Source organism: Neopsephotus bourkii, unplaced genomic scaffold, assembly GCF_033783945.1.
Source record: "Neopsephotus bourkii isolate Nb327-2 ecotype Australia unplaced genomic scaffold, CSIRO-AGI_Nbou_v1 NB_771, whole genome shotgun sequence".
NCBI lineage: Eukaryota > Metazoa > Chordata > Aves > Psittaciformes > Psittacidae > Neopsephotus > Neopsephotus bourkii.
Window position 1 is genome coordinate 34998 of NW_026901267.1, and position 20183 is coordinate 55180.

Consider the following 20183-nt stretch of genomic DNA (forward strand, 5'->3'; position numbering starts at 1 on the left):
GCTATGGGGTGCTATGGGTGTCTATGGAGAGCTATGGAGTAGCTATGGGTGTCTATGGGGTGCTATGGGGCTGTCTATAGGGCTCCATGGGGTGTCTGTGTGGTGCTATGGAGCTCTATAGAGGGTCTGTGGAGGATCTATAAATGGTCTAAGGGGCTCTATGTGGTTGCTATGGGGCTCTATGTGGGTTCTATGGGGCTCTGTGTGGGTTCTATGGGGCTCTATGTGGGTGCTATGGGGCTCTCCGAGTCTCATTTCTATGGGTCTGTATGGGTCACTGTGGGTCTGTACTGGTTGCTATGGGGTGCCATGGGCCTCTATGGAGTGCTGTAATATATCTGGGAGGCTCTATAGGGGCTCTGTGGGGCTCTATGGGACTCTTCCGGTATCTGTGGGGCTCTGTGGTCTCTATGGCTCTCTATGGCTCTCTATGGTCTCTATGTGTCCCTATGGCCTCTGTGATCTCTATGGGTCCCTATGGGTCTCTATGGTCTCTATGATCTCTATGGGTCTCTGTGGGTCCCTGTGGGTCTCTATGGGCCCCTATGGGTCTCTACACTCTCTATGGGTCCCTATGGGTACCTATGTCTCTCTATGGGTCCCTATGGGTCTCTATGGTCCCTATGTGTCCCTGTGGTCTCTGTGGGCCTCTATGGGTCTCTATGGGTCCCTATGTCTTTCTATGGGTCCCTATGGGTCTCTATGGTCCCTATGTGTCCCTGTGGTCTCTATGGGTCTCTATGGGCCCCTATGGGTCTCTATGGGTCCCTATGGGTCTCTATGGACCCTGTGTGTCCCTGTGGTCTCTATGGGTCTCTATGGGCCCCTATGGGTCTCTATGAGTCCCTATGGGTCTCTATGGTCCCTATGTGTCCCTGTGGTCTCTATGGGTCTCTATGGGCCCCTATGGGTCTCTATGCTCTCTATGGGTCCCATGGCCCCCCTGCAGCAGCGCTGTGAGCTGTCCCTGCTGGAAGCTGTCAGCGAGGGGTGGGGGGCGTGGCAACGGGAGTGGGGAAGGGGGCGTGGCCCCGCGCTGACCCCGCCCCCTTCTCACCTGGACTCCGTGACCTGGCAGAGTCTCAACAGCGACCAATCATTGACCTGTGGGGGTGGGGCTAAAGCGGGAGAGGGGGAAGGATGGCAAAAGGGGTGTGCCAAAGGGGGCGTGGCCTAGACCAGGGGAAGGAGCCAGCCTTCATCACATCAATGGGGCGGAGCTTGGGATTAAGGGGGCGTGGCCAAAGAGGTAAGGGGGCAGAGCCAACCCTCCCATCCCATCCAATGGGGGGCAACAGGACCTCAAAGGGGTTGAAGTTTGGGCTTAAGGGGGCGTGGCCAAATGGGACGGAGCCAACCCTCCCATCCAATCAGCGGCATCAACACCTTCAAGGGGGCGGAGCTTGGGCTTAAAGGCATGGCCAAAGGGGAAGGAGGTTGCAGCGTGGATAAAGGGCGGAGCCATCCCTCTCATCCCATCCAATGGGGGGCATTAGGACCTCAAAGGGGGCAGAGCTTGGGCTTAAGGAGGCATGGGAAAAGGGGGCGGAGAAACCCCTCCCATTCCATCCAAGGGGAGGGGGTGCCAGGACCTCAAAGGGGGCGGAGCTTGGGCATAAGGTGGGCGTGGCCAATACAGAAAGGGGGCCCAGCCTGGGTAAGGGGGCGGAGCTAAGCCTCCCATCCTATCCAATGGGGGGTACCAGGACCTCAATGGGGTGGAGCTTGGGCATAAGAGGGGCATGGCCAAAGTGAAGAAGGGCTGGCCAATTGGAGGGGGTCGTGGCCTGGGTAAGGGGGCGGAGCTAAACCTCCCATCCTATCCAATGGGGGGGCGCCAAAACCCTAAATAGGGTGGAGCTTGGGTTGAAGGGGGCGTGTCCAAAGGGGGCGTGTCCTCACCTGCTCGATCTCCCGCCCAACGCCTGCAGCTTCCCCGCCCCCCGGTCCCGGCCTCGGCCTCTTCCTCCCCACCCCCCCCACCTCTTCCTCCTCCTCGTCCCCTCCCTCTTTGTCACTGGCCCCACCCCCTCGGCTCCCCAGCCCCGCCCCCTCCAACTCCACCTCCAGGATGTGGCCCCCTTGAAGGCCACGTCCGCCATGGGGCTGGGGGGAGAATGAGACCCACACAGACCCATCCTAGCCCCATAGAGCTCAATTATAGGCCCACAGACCTCCATTATAGCCCCATAAAAGCCCACTCTAGCCTCATACAGCCCCACAGAACCCCATTATAGCCCCATAGAACCCCATTATAGCCTCAGAGAGCCCATTATAGCCCCATAGAGCCCCATTATATGCCCACAGAGCCCCATTATAGCCCCACAGAGAGCATTAGAGCCCCATAGAGCCCCATAGAACCCCATTATAGCCTCAGAGAGCCCATTATAGCCCCATAGAGCCCCATTATAGCCCCATATTGTGAGATCATGGATGCCATTGTGACCTCATAGAGTCCATTATAACATCATGGAACCAATTGTGACTTCATGGACCCCATTTTGATGTCATTGAACACATTGTCACCCCATTGTGACATCATTGATGCCATTGTGACATCATTGACCCCATTGTGACATCATGGACCCCATTGTGACCTCATTGACACAATGATGATATCATTGACACCGTTGTGAACCCATTAACCCCATTCAGACAATATTGACCACGTTTTGACCCCATTGTGACATCATTGATGCCATTCTGACATCATGGACCCAGTTGTGACATCATGGACCCCATTGTGACATTATAGACCCAATTGTGACATCATTGACCAAATTATGATATCATTGACACCATTGTGACTGCATTGTGACATCATTGATGCCATTATGACATCATGGACCCCATTGTGAGATCATGGACCCCATTGTGAGATCATGGATGCCATTGTGACGTCATAGAGTCCATTATAACATCAAGGAATTAATTGTGACTTCATGGACCCCATTGTGATGTCATTGAACACATTGTCACCCCATTGTGACATCATTGATGCCATTGTCACATTGTTGACCCAATTGTGACATCAAGGACCCCATTGTGACCTCATTGACACAATGATGATATCATTGACACCATTGTGAACCCATTAACCCCATTCTGACCACATTTTGACCCCATTGTGACATCATGGACCCCATTGGGACATCCTGGACTCCAATTGTGACCTCATAGAGTCCATTATGACATCATGTACCCCATTATGACATCATGGACCCAATTGTGTCACCATTGACCCAGTTGTGACATCATTGACATCATTGACTGCATTGTGACCCCATTGTGAAATCATTGATGCCAATGTGACATCATGTACGCCACTGTGACCTAATAGAGTCGATTATGCCATCATGTACTCCATTATGACATCATGGACCCCATTGTGAATTCATTGAGCACATTATGACATCATGGATCCAACTTTGACCCCATTGTGACATCATTGATGCCAATGTGACATCATGGACCCCATTGTGACCTCATAGAGTCCATTATGACATCATGTACCGACACAAATACACCCCCTCCTCCAGGTTATCAGTTCTTGAGAAGGAGACAGGTTAAACGAGGAGTTTGCTGCATCATTGCCCCCTTTATCTTTCTGTTCTGTTTTGTTTTGTTTTGTTTTGTTTTGTTTTGTTTTGTTTTCTTGGTGTTTTTTTTTTTTTTTTTGCTCACCCTGCTTTGCAGGGCTACAAACGCCTGCCTGCTCCGCAGCAGCTACAGCTGACTGCCTGCTTCAGCAGCAACAGTAAATACCTGCCGGCAACCTCACTTTTGCATTAACCCTTTCTTCCCCGAAATGTTAAACTGCTACCCGTTAAAAACCTTTACATGAACCCAACAACAAAAAATACACAGAACACCGTCTGCCCTCAACACAAACACACACACGTCCAAGATCCCACAAGCACACTCCACACAACTACAATGTTTGAAGCACAAAATCCCCACAATCATTACTTCCACTACACAATTCCACGTACAGAACGTGGCACAAGGACCCTGCGGAGACTAAAAGGAAACCAGCTCTGAGAAGCATCATTGCAGTGCAAGGTGGCAGGCTCAACCTTAGCAGGCGTCCCCGCAGAGGCTCTGCCTCCCCCACATCACATGGGGCTTGGGCTTTTATACTGACCAAAATGCACAGCCAGCCTATGTTGGAAGAAGTGGCCAGCAGTATCTATAAAGGTCTCCAAAGGTCGATAGGAACTTAGACATACTTATCTTTACCAACTTCTCGTACATGAGTATCACAGAGAGACAGTATTAAATGAGTTTTATATGGGGTCCCAAGTCCACGGTCTGTCACAGTCTGCCCGATACCCCTGATAAGAGCATATGAGAGACCTTCCCACCACCAGAATAGCACATAATATGTCTGTATCCTGCACTGGTCTCGCTTCCCTGGAGGTTCGGGGTGGCGGTGGTGGTGGTGGTTTTGGGGTTTTTTTTGTTGTTTTGTTTTTGTGGGGTTTTTTTTTTTTAATGCTTTAACATAAAAAAGGTTGCTCCCTTCACTTTAAGAAGGACTGAAAACACCCATAATATCCTAAGCGCAAATTTCAATTCATTCAATCACTGACAAGGGGGGGTGTCCTGGGGCAGTGCTGACTCTTTCCAGGGTTTCACCTATCGAGCTGGCACCCACCGCAGACTGGAATCTGTAATTACACACATATAATCTCGACCAGTTAGTTTCATTTCCTCAGGACCTTTCCAAATGCCGGTTTCCAAATCCTTGTACCGGACCAGAAAACCCGGAGTTTTAGTCATATAACCTGAACCTAATGCCTGACCATGTATTTTAGCAGGGGGGTCATTAAATCTCCTGTCAATGGCAAAAAATTCATAACACATACAGCTTTCTGTATCCTTGCTATCGGTGTAAGTCCTTCTTTCCCCGTTTTTTGTTTTTCCAACAGCTGTTTCAAAGTTTGATGTGTTCGTTCGATAATAGCTTGTCCTGTAGGAGAATGAGGAATATGAGTCATATGAGAAATACCCCAAGTATTCAAAAATCTAGAAAGTATAGCTAGATGCATTGTCTGTTTTTAGCTATAAAGGTACTCCCATAGCTGCAAAACAAACACGTACATGGCTCGCAGTCTCACCATCCAGTGGAGTGGCCCAAACAAAGTGAGAGAAAGTGTCAATATTAACATGGACATATTTCAATTTCCCGAAAGAGGGTACATGAGTCACATCCATTTGTCAAAGCTGAAGAGGCTGGAGGCCTCGAGGGTTGACTCCAACGCCTATACCTACTGCTTGGCCTTGACAATTGGGACTTTTGCCTCAAATGGGATTAATTGAGCTATTTTTGAATTTTCAGGGATGTTGACAGGAGGAGCATGTGTTTGTACCATGATCCAAATATTTCCACTGTAGTCAGCATCAATTACACCAGGTAATACAAAAATTCCTTTCCTTGATGCTGATGATCGTCCTATTAGCAAAGCACATAAGCCATGACCAAGGGGCCCATTCAATTTAGATGGAATGCAATGAACAGAAGTATCAGTTATGGTAAAATCTATTGCTGTTGCCACGTCCACTCCGGCACTCCCTGCAGTGGCGGAGGGGACTCAGCCCAGACACCTGATTTTGTGTCGTCACACAGGGTGGCATCGCGCTCACATTCAAGTTTCCCAACGGGGTTCCAACCTTTTTAAACTTTGAACGACATTCAATTGTCTTGTGACCAAATCTGTCACATTTAATGTATTTGTCTGCAAAATCAGCAACACCAGACTGAGGGGGGCAGACTGCTGAACTAATTTTCTTTACAGTACACTGCTTTTTAAGATGTCCCATCCGTCCACAATTATAACATCTCATACCTTTAGTACCCCCACAATCACCCTGATTCTGTTGTAGAAGGGGCTTAACAGCAGCGGCGAAGGCAGTAGCCATGTATCCACCTTTTCCTCTGCTGTGCCCACTTTAGAACATGCATCCATAATTTCTTGAGGACCAGCAGATTTTGGCAAAAACTGCAAGATACACTTACAAGCGGGGTTAGCATTTTCCATAGCCACAGACATAAGCATCGATTCTCTAGCATTAGATGCCAGATCAATATTCTTTTCAATAGCCTCTGTCAATTTGTCAATAAGTTGTATATATGGCTCAGTAAGTCCCTGCTTTACTGATGTATACGAAGGATTAGGTTTTCCTGCTTCCGGCACAGCTTTCAGAGCAGCTAAAGCCAATTACTGTGCTTGCTGTAAAACTTCAATTTTCATACGAGCCTGTACTACATCAGGGTGAAATTGTCTCTTTCCCAATAACATTTCAGATGAAACACCATGCAAAGGGTGATGAGGATTACACTCTGAATTCTCATCCGCAGCTCTTGCAGCAAGCTCCTCAAACCCACTTTTAAAATGTAGGAGGTGTGAAGGAGTTAATAAAATTGCAGCCACTCTAAGACAATCATTTGGAGTTAAAACTGTATAGAAAAGAAAGCAGATAACATTTGCTGTGTATATGGGGAAGACAACCCATACTGATTAATTGCTCCCTTAATTCCTTTCATAGCTTTCCAGTCCATAGGAATCCAGACAGGCTATCCCTGAGTATTTATAACCCTGAATGCAGCCTTGCCATCTCATGGCACTCGGATTAACTTTATTAGATGCAGGAGTCTGTAGTAACGGCAGATCACAAGGACTGATCTTACTCAGTTTTTCTGCTTTTTCCCGTTTTTCTGTGGCTTGCTCCCTCTCCTCCCCCAGTTTGTTCATACGGTCTCGCAAGTCCTGTAATTGTTTATCTAAGGATTTTGTCCATTGTCCCCAGTCCCACTCATTTTGCGGCTCCGGTGGGAGTTATGCAAGTGGTGGTGTAGGTGGCGGAGGTGGGTATTTATTCGGAGTTACACTCTCCTCCTTAGGAGACTCCCACCCCGGCAAAAAAAATCTTGGAGATTAAGTTTAGGGGCAGTAGCAGCACAAAAAGGGTTAACATCAGTTTGTTTCGGTTGCTCAGTAGCCGCTACTGGCTCCCGAGTACCAGCTGGAGCTACCTCAGGTAAAGGCGTTGTCAACACAGGATAGGGAAAACGAGCAGTCAGTCCTCAAACATTTGTACCTTACAGCGCGCCGGTTTTTGGACAGAATGTTTTATGCCCGAAACAGACGACACTACCATGGCTGCAGCACCGGGTGCTGAATCTAGTGTAGGTGCCGAGCCCTGCTATTGTGAAGGCGAGTCAGAGAGCTGTAAAAGCAGATTTTTCTGCCTGTTTCTCAGCCTTCATTGCGGCTAGAGTCTCTTTCAGTAGTAGCCAGGGGGCAACAAGAGACTTCACCTCCTTAGACCCACAGGTAACTTCATCCCACAGGTGTGCCCCAATTTTTTTATTTCTTATTTCTCCAGGTCCCGAGATCAAAAGCTTCATTAAGCCCCTTGATCAGCTCTTTTTCTTTACTCCAGAGCAAGTCTTTTTAACAGATTATCGTCATATTCTATCCCTCTCACTGAGAGGATATGCTGGAAGAGCTTAAGGATGACCATTTCTTCTTTACTTAATTGATTCCCCATCCTAACCCTCTTCCAGACCCTGTCGGCTGTTACCTTATTTGCACTGCACAGTGTCTTTTGGGCTCACAAGACTCCGTTCCGAGGCATCTACCTCCTGATCATGGTCCTGCGGATTGAACCCAGCCGACGTCCCTGCGGCTCCGCTTTTTCCACTTTCTTCAGTGCCACACACTTTAATTTCTTCAGTTTCAATATGAAATATAGGGGTGGTCCCTGTTCAGGCACCATTTGCCGCAGAAAACATATGGACCCAGTCAGAGATCAATATGATCAGACAAAAGCCATTTATTACAAAGCCTTAACCCCTTATATACTATTTCTTACATGCACTTACAATGATTTGGCATGTTATGATTGGATGCATGTCTTGAAGACCCCCAGTGACTAACATATAATTGGTTAAGCACAGGTGTGAGAACTTGACCTCGAAAGCTGCCAACAGTCCACAGTTCTCATTAACTCAGTGAATTACAGCTTCTTCTTATCTTGCTTGTTTAGGCTTCCTCGGGCCGCTCATGGCCTTGCTGTATCTTTCAGGACTTATATACCAATTATCCCTTCTCCATTGAGAACATTGTCTCCACACAGTACTTAACGTTGAATATGTAACGGACAGTTATCATGCCTGTGGAAGGAACTTGGATGCGCCTCCACACAGGTGGTTAACTCCTGGGCAGCTCCAAAGCACGAGGAGAGGGCTTTTGCCTTGCGACAGTAGGGCAGCAAAGATTCAGGCTAACGGCCACGGTGCAGTCGGGGTGAAACCAGGCGGAGGGAGTGCTGGCAGGCCACAGCCGTACGTGCGGCAGCCCAGGCTCGCCCTGATGCCACCAGAGGCCGAAAGTTTGTCTCGGAGAGACCTTTTCCATGTCTCCCCCTCTGCCAAAACATCTGGGGATGCCGCCACCACGCTCCTGAGCCCGCATCCCCCAGAAACCCCATGCCCACAACAACACCACCCGCCGGGGACTGGGGGAAACAGCTCTAGATGCCCCGCTCGGGGGCGGACAGATACGTTCCTTGCTCGGATAGGGCAGCTGGGCTTGACAGATCTCTGTCCTGACCAGTGTTAGGAGGGGGAGAGGGCAGGGCCGGGGAGGGGGTGAGCGTCCCACAGGAGGTGTGTGCGAGTGACAGCGACGGGGCCCTATCTCGACGAGGGAAGGGAGTTGGGGGGGAGGGGGGGGGGAGCGGGGGGTGGGCCCGCCCTCGGCGGCGGACAATGGGGGTGCAGGGCGGTGGCGATAGAAAGATGGCAGCTGTTGGAGGCACGGAGGAGGGTTGGGTGGTCGTCGTTTTTGCGCGGCTCCCTTGCTCGATGTGGCTGCTGACCGCCGCCGCGCTCACCGCTGGTGAGTGGACGAGTGAATGAGTGCCTGACGGCTGGCCGCCGCTTCCCCCTTAGGGCTGCCTTCCCAGGCTGAGCGGATCGTGATGCAGCGAGGGGAGCTGCCAGTTCCGACTCGACCTGACCCGCGGCGTGGCGGCGGCGGGTTGGGCTCGTCGGCTTGAGTCGGGCCTGGCTGGGGGTCCACTGGACGATCCGCGTTCGGGAGCGAGGGGCCGGCTCGACATGTGGAGGAGCCGCCGGGCCCTCAGGGGTGAGGCTGGCGGTAGGGGGGCGACCAAGGAGACGCCGCTCCGGGAAGGTGACCCGCGCCCTGGGTCTAGCCGATGCGCTTCTCGAAATACAGTTCCCGATAGTCTTCGCCGCGTTACCGGTCGTACCGGGCTGTCCTGGGGAGCCGGCGCAGTCAGGCCTGGTGACGCTACGCGCGTGATGCGTGGTAGCTCCGTGGCTGGCACTGCCGCCGTGCTTGCCAGCTTTCTTCTTGGATGGTTAAGTCAGAGAACGCGAGGCCTCTTCGTTGAAGAGACGTATAGCGCGGCGAGGAGGTGGCCGGGAAATGGGGATGCTGGAGTTGTGGTACATGACCTAGAAAGCACCTGTGATTTGGTTAGTATTGAAGTGTTTGAGTGGAGGAGTAATTACATCATCTAGAGTGTAGCTCTAATGACTCGTACAGATGGAGAATAAGTACGAGGCTATGGAGCAGTAGAAATGGAAAGGGCAATGTTTAGCTTTGCTGTGGCTTACATTCTTGAAGAGCAAAGAGTTTTGTGTTTAACCTATCATTATGGAATGGAAAGATCAAGCACATTTCCCAGAGTAGCTCAGTGTGCCAAGTGTAGATATGAGGCACAATACTAGGACAATAATGTAGATACTAGGACAATGATGGTGCAACATCTAAAGGTATTTTTGGTTGGCAGTACTTGCTTGGTGTGTAAAGCTTTGCAGAGTATTTCAGTTAGAATCAGTAAAGAAGCCTGATGCCTTCTTAGTTCATGTGTCTGGAAGACTGTATAAAACTGTAAGTCTGTCTGGAAAGAGGTTTAATAAGAAACTGTGCTGAGTGGTAAGAAACTTTCAGTAGCTTCTTTCCAAAGAGCCTTCTTTGGATTTAAGACTCCTGCATTTTGCAATAAATACAAGTAGATATTGCTAAGGCTTGCTGTATATCTTCAGATACAGCCTTAATATTTAGAATTAAGTAGGTAGTTATGATACATAGTTTACAATAAAAATAACTTCTTTGAAAATAAATATGGAAGTAAAAGAAGAAGAAAGCATGTTTCCCCTGACCACAACAAAAGATGCAACTACAGTAATGCTATGAGACATCTACAAAATCTGAGGTATGTAACCAAATACGGTATCTTAAAACCATGCAAAGCTATGATATACTCTTTTGGAAGAGAGACCCTCACTAGGGTGGGGACTATCTGAAAAGTGAGATTTCAATTTAAAGGCATAAATGGATGTTAAAATCACTGTCTTATCTGTGTTGAACTGTGTTTCTGTTCTCATCCCTGCAACTGCTGATTTTTATTATTTTTTTTTTCCCCTTACTTCAAATCAAAGGCTATTTCCTGTGTTGACTTCTCTCTGTGTTTATGCTACACATTCTTAATCCTACTGTCTGCTTTGAAAGGTCTTTTTTGGTTGTTGTTGTCCATATGTGGAGTTGGCACAAGGTTTAGATCTTTGCACAGGAAAAATGACCAGAGTGCAGGCGCTTCATCTCTTTTGCATATGCTAAGTAGGTTGGTGGTCAGCAGGGCAAAGATGACCTCTAGAATTTGGAGTTATAAGGAGTCCTGTGTAATAAATGCTCTGCCTTTCAGCTTTTATGTGTCATTCCAGTTCCTGCTGTATTTCCAAGGACACTTCCCATTTCCTTTCCTCATGCTGGATTTTCTTCTAGGGAGGGTTTGGAAATAAAAAACTACCCAGCAAATGGGCCAGGGCAGAAGTGGCATTTTGACAGGGCTGTTGTTGCTCCATGGCTTAGATGTGATGTGTGGCTGGGAAATGTGCTGCGTAGCTTAGCTGCCATAGTATATGGCTCCTGCCTCTTTGTATTCTCGGTGGGAGACCTGTTCCCTGTGGCAAATAACCCGCAGTGAGATAGAAGTATTACTCAGGGGGCTGTGTTGTACAGGCCTCATTTAACATCACAGTCTGCCAAGCATGTTGCTTCAGGGCTAAGTGCAGATACTGGGTTTTAAGCTTATTTTCTCATGTGCACCTTCATGTGTGTGTTAGAGGTTCATCCTCCTTGTTACACTCAGTCATCTGAAAACCCGAGTGCTTCATTTACTTGTAAGAATGAAGGATCATTGTCAAATGTACTCCTTGTGATACTGTGGACATTTGTGTCTCTGTGGGTGAGTTTTGAACTACTAGTCAAAGAGTGTCAAGAAAATGGATTATTTTGCAATCTTGAATTTGTAAACCCTCTATCACTTAAAGTGATAGCATCAATAGTTTAACATGAGGGTGATGCCTGATTGGTTCTGAAAGTCTTGAAGAATGTGTAGACATTAGCAGAAATAATATTACTGATATTTCTACTTGATTTTTTCTTTCTTCTACTACTCCTTTTATACACAGTCACATACATGTGCACATAGGTCCATAACAAATGGAGGATTATTGACATGTTTAATAGCTCAAGTGCCTATTACAGCTTTGAGCTTACCAGCACATTTCAGTTGCTGCTTGAAGTGTTTCCTGAAAACAGCAGTGTAAGCTGACCCAAGTGACTGAAGGGGTATTCCAGACAATATGGTGTCATGCTAAGCATATATAAAGCTGGGAAAGGGGAGAGGGGCAAGGGGGGTTGTTCAGAGTTATGGCATTTGTCTTTTCAAGTCACTGTTACACCTCATGGAGCCCTGCTTTCCTGGAGATGACTGAACTCCTGCCTGCTTATTGGAAGTGGTGATTGAAAGCTTTTACTTTACCTATTAAACTGTCTTTATCTCAACCCACGAATTTTCTCACTTTTACTCTTCCCATTCTCTCCCCCATCCTGATGGGGGAGTGAGCGAGTGACTGGATGAGGCTGAGCTGCCCACCAGCAGGTTAGCTCACAGCCCCTGTGTATTGTTCCATTTGTTACTGGGCTTTTCAGCTCCTCCATTTTTATTTAACTGTTGAGCTGATGCTTTCCAGTTGGTGCAGCTGCTAGGTTTTGGCTGAAAGTGTGTAAGGAAAGCAGACTGGCAGGTTGTTCTCATGAACTCTCCTCCAGCCCTGCATAAAAAGAGTCTTTGCAGTACATTTGCTCTACACACATGATATTGAGGGGCATTAAGGCAGCTTGCCCTAAAACATTGATTACATCCTACTTTCCATGTTTAAAATCAGACTGAAGTTCTGTTCCTTGAGTGAACTCTAGGTTTCATTGTGTGGCTGGTGGCACTCTCCCAGGTACCTTCACTTCATGAAGTGGAGGTTAAATCAGGGCAGGTGACTTCCAGGTAGGCAAAATGGCCAACACCAGAAGTGTTTATCTTCAGTTGGCTGCTAGCCACCTGCTTTGCTTTTCAGTACCTTGTTTCTGTAATGTGTGCAAGTGAAAGATGGTGAACAACGCTCCCTCTTGGTAATCAATTCTGTAAAGCCATATATGCAGCTGGGTTTTTAAAATCTGACTGGTTACTATGTCTTGAAGTTTTCTGATAGAGGTCTTACAGGATTGCTTGACTGTTTTGGCATGGAAGGTGTTGAGATGATGGCTGTGTGGAGGTGCTGCATACCCTGCTGCTTGACAAAATCAGCACAGGTGTGGATGAAGGTGCTGCTCTAAACAAAGAGATGGCTCTAGAGATGACCTGTGGGTAAACTGGGTAGTGGTGTACGGTGTGCTATAAGGGGGGCCATAAATACTTTGCAAAAGAGAATCCTAGAATCATAAAACAGGGTTGGAAAGGATCTTAAGATCAGCTAGTTAAAACCCGCCTGCCATGGGCAAGGGATACCACACACTAAACCATGTCACCCAAGGTTCTGTCCAACCTGGCCTTGAATACTGCTGGTGAGGGAGCATTCATAACATTCTTGGGCAACCCATTCCAGTGCCTCACCACCCTTACAGTAAAGAACTTCTTCCTTGTATCTAACGTAAACTTGCCCTGTTTAAGTTTGAACCTGTTACCCCTTGTCCTGTTGCTACAGTCCCTAATGAAGAGTCCCTCTCCTGCACCCCTGTAGGCTCCCTTCAGATGCTGAAAGGCTGCTGTGAGGTCTCCATGCATCTTCTCTTCCCTGAAGAGCCCCAGCTTTCTCAGCCTGTCTTTGTATGGGAGGTGCACTTGGACTTGCTCTAACAGCTCCAGAGGAGGGCCATGAGGGTGATCAGGGGGCTGGAGCACCTCCTGTATGAAGACAGGCTGAGAAGATGTTCCTGGGAAGAGCCAGATGAAGCAGCTTCTGCTCAGTGCTTCCTAACCTTACTCAGTTGTTGTTGTTGTACAGATACTGTTTACAGTGGACTGAGTTAGGGTATTGGTCTGGTTTAAAAGAAAGCAATGGAAAAAGGGCTGTTTTGAACATGGATTAGTTCCTGGTCAGATTCATCACATTCTAAGCATGCATGGGAGCTACTTAAATTGGCACAACTGCTGACAAATTCTTGTGAAGCAATGCTTTGAAATATGTAGCATGGGGTTTTTCTTTTGTTTTATGGTGTTACTGCAGGTAACTGAAGTGTAGCTAGTTATGAGTTTGCCCAGGAAATTAGCAAATAAGTGTAAAATTTCTGTGAGCAAGGTGCCAGAGCTGAATGCCAGGCATTCAGCAGTCAGTGGAGCAGTAAGGGATCTGATCCTCAATGAGCAAGTTTTCCCTTTTTGTTGGGAAAACTTGGTGTGTTTCAAGGAGACTCTTCTAAGATGTACTCTTCTTGTTCTGTGTAGTCCTTATTTAATCTTAATTTCCATTTTGTGGAATCTTTCAGTGTGCTCAAGGAGTAATCTTCTCTGTGAGTGACTATGTTAGTAGTGAAGGATTAGAGGTAGAACAGCTGCCATCAGCTGTTTCAGTTACCCTTTGCACTTTGGATCTGTTTACTTAGCTTATCCCTTCGGGTTTTTCACTATTTTGGTTTGAGTTTTTTAACAAGAGCTGTTAACTTGAGTTTGGACACTTGTAAACTTACTTGTTCATGGAAAGAAAACCACTTAAGGGCTGATGAATGGAAAATATGATGTCTGATTTGGAAAGTACCTGAGCTGATGATTGGTGTCCCAGTCTCCAGCACAGGCAGAGATGTATTACTTTGTGATCCCCGAGGAAAAGTTACTAGAGCTAGTTACTGGCTAGATGTCATTTGCCTCGAGACATAAGCATCTGCCCAAACATGACATATGACTGACTATAATTGAAGCATGAAGCAGTGCAACTATAATGCTTCCTTGTGCATGGATCTTGGCACTTTTACAAGCATCTCAATTTTATGTTTTCCATGTTGGGAGAGTGGTACATCAGTGAAATGATTTCTTTGGGATCAAACAAGATATCTGTGGACTGGCTGGCAAGGGAGCTCAGATGTTCTTTGCTGTTTCTCATGGTTGTCCCTCATTTTTATGTAAAAGCATGGGCTTTGGAAGTAATCTCAGCATAGGTTCTTCTGCTGCCCTTTGGTAGAAAAATGAGCAGGTCTGCATCATGTGGAGGAAACCACTTGAAAAACTGACTAACGTGGGAGCAGGAGGTGGTACCAAAGCTTAGTGACTCTGAATACTTGTCTTTAATTTTTGTCGAAGTAGGTGCAGAGAGGTAGGCAGAGTTGAGATATATATGGAGGTTAATGACAGCTTTGGAAGTGTTACCACAGCCATCTTAAGGCTTCTCAACAAAACTGTTTTCCACTCACAGTAACAAGATGCTGTTTTTCCCCCTCCTCATTGTTGAGTCAGGCAGAGCTTAGCTGAATGTAAAGAGAGGCCAAGAGAAAGTGAATGTTGTGTTAGCAGGTACTCTTCTGAGCTTGTCGCTGCAGGGGGATGAATTTTCCCAGCAGTAAGGCAGCAGGAGGTAGTAGGTGTTCATGAGCTAGATGTCAGCAGCTTCTCTGTTGGTAGGGTGCTGCAGGACCAGCTGTGTTACTGAAGACAGGAACTCTTTTTTCCTTCAGCAGCTTGACTTACTTGACATGACCGGCAACCTGGGAGCTGTTGCAGCAGCAGCAAAAAACTGTTATGGTGATTGGCATTTGAGGATTAAACTCTTCTGTCTTCCTTGGAAGCAGCAAAATTTAGTTTTAGTTGCTTTGAAACCTAAATGCCAAGATTGGTTGGTGTGACTTTGTTTAGTCATCATTTCTATAGCTGATGTCGTTTTGTGTCATGTATAATGGAATCACAGAATGGTTCAAATTGGAAAGAATCATGAAGCTCATCCAGTTCCAACCCACTGCCACAGGCAGGACACCTTCCACTAGAGCAGGTTGCTCCAAGACCTGTCCAACCTGGCCTTGAGCAGTGCCAGGGATGGGACAGCCACAGCTTCTTTGGGCAACCTGTGCCAGTGTCTCACTGCCCTCACAGGGAAGAAATTTTTTCCTGATATCTCATCTAAAATCTCCCTTCTGTCAGCTTAAGGTAATTTCATCTTGTCTTGTCACTACATACCCTTGTAAAAAAATCCCTGTCCAGGTTTCTTGTAGGACCCTTTAGGTACTGGAAGGCCTGGAGCCTTCTTCAGGCTGAACAAGCCCAACTCTTAGCCTGTCTTCACAGGAGAGCTGCTACAGCCCTCTGATCATTTTTGTGGCCACCTCTGCATTTGCTCCAACAGGTCAACATCCCTCTTGTCTTGGGGGCATGAGCTGAACACAGTACTGCAGGTGGGGTCTGACAAGATCGGACCAGAGGGGGAGAATCACCTCCCTTTAGCTGCTGGTCATGCTGCTTTTGATGCAGCTCACATTGCTGGATCATGTTGAGCTTCTTATCAACAAACATCCCAAGTCCTTCTCCTCCGAGTTGCTCTCAATCTGGTATCAGCCCAGCCTGTAGTTGTGCTTGGGGTTGCCCCATAATGACGGTAAACATGAAAGTTTTGGTGGAGGTGGGGCTGCAGGGACAGTCTCTGTGAGGAGAGGCTGGGGCTACCTCATGCATGGCACAACCAGTTTCATGCAGCTTCAGTGCACAGCTGAACCCCTCAGCCCTCAGGGCACCTCTTTGATGTTTAAGGAAAAACAAAGCACTGCGAGGCACCACACAAGCAGTGAAGAGGGAGAGGAGAAAAAGTGTGAGGAACAGCACTGCAAACCCCAAGGTGAGAGGAGGAGGAGGGGAGAAGGTGCTTCAGGCACTGGGATATGTATTTCCCTGCAGCCCCTAGAAGTTTTGGGATAAACCACAGTGGAGCAGGAATTCCCCTGTAGCACATGGAGAGGACCGTGCTGGAGCAGGTAGCCCCACTGCAGCCCATGAATGACCCTAGGCTGGAGTAGGTTCTCCTGAAGGACTACAAGGTCATGGGAAGAACCCGTGCTGGAGGAGGGAAGGCTGTGAGGACCAAAGAGCTACAATGGACTGACCCCAACTCTCCATTTCCCCCTGGCTGCTAGAGAGTGGGGAGGAAGTAGAGGAGTTGGGAATGAAGGCATGAAGTTGAACTGGGGGAAGAAAGGGTTGAGGGAAAGGTAGTTTAGTTTTTGTCTTTGTTTTGCACCATCCATCTCTATTTTAATTGGCAATAAATTAGATTAATTTTCCCAAATCAAGTCAGTTTTGCCTGGGACAATAGCTGGTAAGTGATCTCCCTGTCCTTATCTTTACCAATGAGCATTTCAATCTTATTCTCTCCCCCATCCTCTTTGCAAATGGATAATGAGAGAGCAGCTGGGTGGGCATGTGACAGCTAGCCAAGGTCAGCCCAACCACAATGACGTGCAAGAACATATAAGTAGAAATATATACGTATATATGCATTTTTATATCTATACACCTTGTAAGACTTCAGGTAACACCATGGTGGATTTCTGTTAGTCTGGGTTTTGTGGTTATGCTGATACATGTGGCTCCTTAACACTTGTGTGTTGTCCTTTCGAAACACAGCATGGTATGCTCCTGGGTGGAATGGCTGGTGTGGATTTCACTTCCATGTTAAGGCTAAAGTATGTCAGTGAATTCTTTGTGTGGAAATTTCATCCAGTGTCTGGATGCTTTAAGAGATTTTGTGGAGTTGCAGAGGAATGATTTGGGCATGTCTACTCCTCTCTATCAATACATGAAAACTAGCTTTTCTCCACCAGGTGTTTTATCTATAGTGAGGAAATAATGGCCTATGGGGACATAAGTGCCTGTAATAGCAATAGGGGCTGTAACTTTGTGCTGATTTTCTGAGATGCTTTGTAGGGGTATTGCTGCTGTCATTTCTTGCTGATTGTGTGAGGAAACTGCTTTGTAGGAGAAGGAACTAAATGTCAGGCAACTGTAGCTGAGAGAGATGTCAACAGCAGACCCTGACGTTTTGCAACACACTCCACATGAAGTAAAAGCTTTCTTAATGAAAGCAGTGTTTCACAAGTGTATATTGCTTTTGTGACTCACGATCTCTACTCATTAGAAAATCCTGTATCCTCCTCTGATGAAACTTCCGGGCTGCTGGGGAAGCCATAGTGAACATTATTGATACACTTGACTCCTCTGTCATTTTATCGAGACCTTTAGATGCGAGTTGCTCAGACTCTGTTGAATTAATGCATTTCTTTCCATTTTCCTGACCTGCGATTCGGTCATCAGCTTTTTACCTGTAACAGCCTGTCTGAATATTTTGCCATCTCTGAATATTTTGCCATCTCATATCTCTGCCATAAGACTTTCTGATTATTTCCTGTTCTTTCATCTGTAAGACTCCATTTAGAAATTGCATAAATGACTGTATTGCCAGGTATCTTTAATATAAACAAAGCAAGTTGGTTGTATTAATTAATGAACTGACGACTAGCCATTTCAAATGGAAGGGTGTGTAACCCTTTTCCCAGTGTAGTATGGAAACTGTAGCATCTGGAAGCATCCAGGATTTAGTGATCTGATAAAAGTTTCCTCTTAGTTTGTGGTTGTGCTTGTGGAAATAAGATGCCTGTGATTGCAGTGTTAGTTGTTTGGGTTATTTGTTTGTTAGGACACCTGGTGATCAAGCTGAGTTGGATCCAGGGGAGTCACTTTTATTTTGGTGTGTTCATAGTCTTAATTAACACAACTTTTTCATTGGATCCAAGATCTCAGTGGGAGACTATGGTCTATAAAAAAATTTAGCTGCGTGTTAGTGTAAACCTTCAGTGCAAGGAAGGATTTTCAGCCTTTGCCTAGTAGAGCGGGGCTGTGTTTCTATATATAAAAAAGTAGAATAAAAACAATTCTTGCCCAAAAGGTTGGGGTTTTTTGTTTGGGTTTGGTTTTTGTTTGTTTGTGTTTTTAAACTAATATGAATCAAGGGTAAACAACCAGGGGATACAGGTAAAAGTAGGAAAAAACGACTTCATCTTTAGTAGGCATTGATCTCCAAGTACTGCCAGCTTAGGCATTGTTGGATTTATACAGATGTTGTTACCAAATGTTTTGGAGATGCTTGAGAGGGCGTAAGGGGAGCAAAATAAGTTTGCAGGTTTTGAGCACATGCTCCCAAGTGTGAGGGGCAGTGTTTAGGAGAAGGTACTGTCCTGTTGATTTGAAAAGTCTGATGAGATCAATGCTATAACATAGTTGGGGGAAGAGTCTCTTAATACTGAAACAAGGATGACTGCTTGGATGCTTGGTGTCGTTTAAGTGACTGTGGCATGCGTAGATAAATCTCTATAACCCTGTGTAATCTTCTTGTGTCAACTCATGACCAGGTAACTTGTTTCTGGGGGGTGGACCATAATTTGTGTACTATTGTGTTTAATTGAGGATATAGCTTTGAGTATAATCAGTTGGTGATAGCGGACAAGGGGAAGTATCTAGACTTTGATTGGTAAAGTAGCTGTTCACATAGCCTGTGTCTCCTGTGAAGATTAAGTTTCCAGCATGTATGATTTGGTGAGTCTCAGGTAATCTGTCCGAAGTTCACAGAGTCATAGAATCATAGAATAGTTAAGGTTAGAAATGACCTTAAGATCATCTAGTTCGAACCCCCCTGCCATGGGCAGGGACACCTCACACTAAACCATGTCACCCAAGGCTTTGTCCAACCTGGCCTTGAACACTGCCAGGGATGGAGCATTCACAGCCTCCCTGGGCAACCTATTCCAGTGCCTCACCACCCTAACAGGAAAGAATTTCCTCCTTATATCCAATTTAAACTTCCCCTGTTTAAGTTTTAACCCGTTATCCCTTGTTCTGTCACTACAGTCCCTAATGAAGAGTCCCTCCCCAGCATCCCTATAGGCCCCCTTCAGATACTGGAAGGCTGCTATGAGGTCTCCACACAGCCTTCTCTTCTCCAGGCTGAACAGCCCCAACTTTCTCAGCCGATCTTCATATGGGAGGTGCTCCAGTCCCCTGATCATTCTCGTGGCCCTCCTCTGGACTTGTTCCAACAGATCCATGTCCTTTTTATGTTGAGGACACCAGAACTGCACACAATACTCCAGGTGAGGTCTCACGAGAGCAGAGTAAAGGGGCAGGATCACCTCTTCTGACCTGCTGGTCACACTCCTTTTGATGCAGCCCAGGATATGGTTGGCTTTCTGGGCTGCGAGCACACACTGAAGCCAGCTCATGTTCGTTTTCTCATCGACCAGCATCCCCAACTCCTTCTTCACAGGGCTGCTTAGAATCTCTTCTTTGCCCAGCCTGTAGCTGTGCCTGGGATTGCTCTGACCCAGGTGTAGGACCTTGCACTTGTCATGGTTAAACTTCATGAGGTTGGCATCAGCCCACCTCACAAACGTGTTGAGGTCCCTCTGGATGGCATTCCTTCCCTCCAGCATATCAACCGAACCACACAGCTTGGTGTCATCGGCAAACTTGCTGAGGGCACACTCAATGCCACTGTCCATGTCAGCAACAAAGATGTTAAACAAGACTGGTCCCAACAGGGATCCCTGAGGGACACCACTTGTTACTGGTCTCCAGCTGGACATGGAGCCATTGACCACAACTCTCTGCGTGCGGTCATCCAGTTCTTTATCCACTGAGTGGTCCATCCAAGTTATCCCAGAGAGGACATCTGTGAGGAGGAGTCCCATCAGTGTGGTATAAACAGCAACAGGCCATCTTCTCTAAGAGTTTTCTGGTCAAAGTGTACCCCCATTTCAAAGATACTGGTTAAATTCACTTAC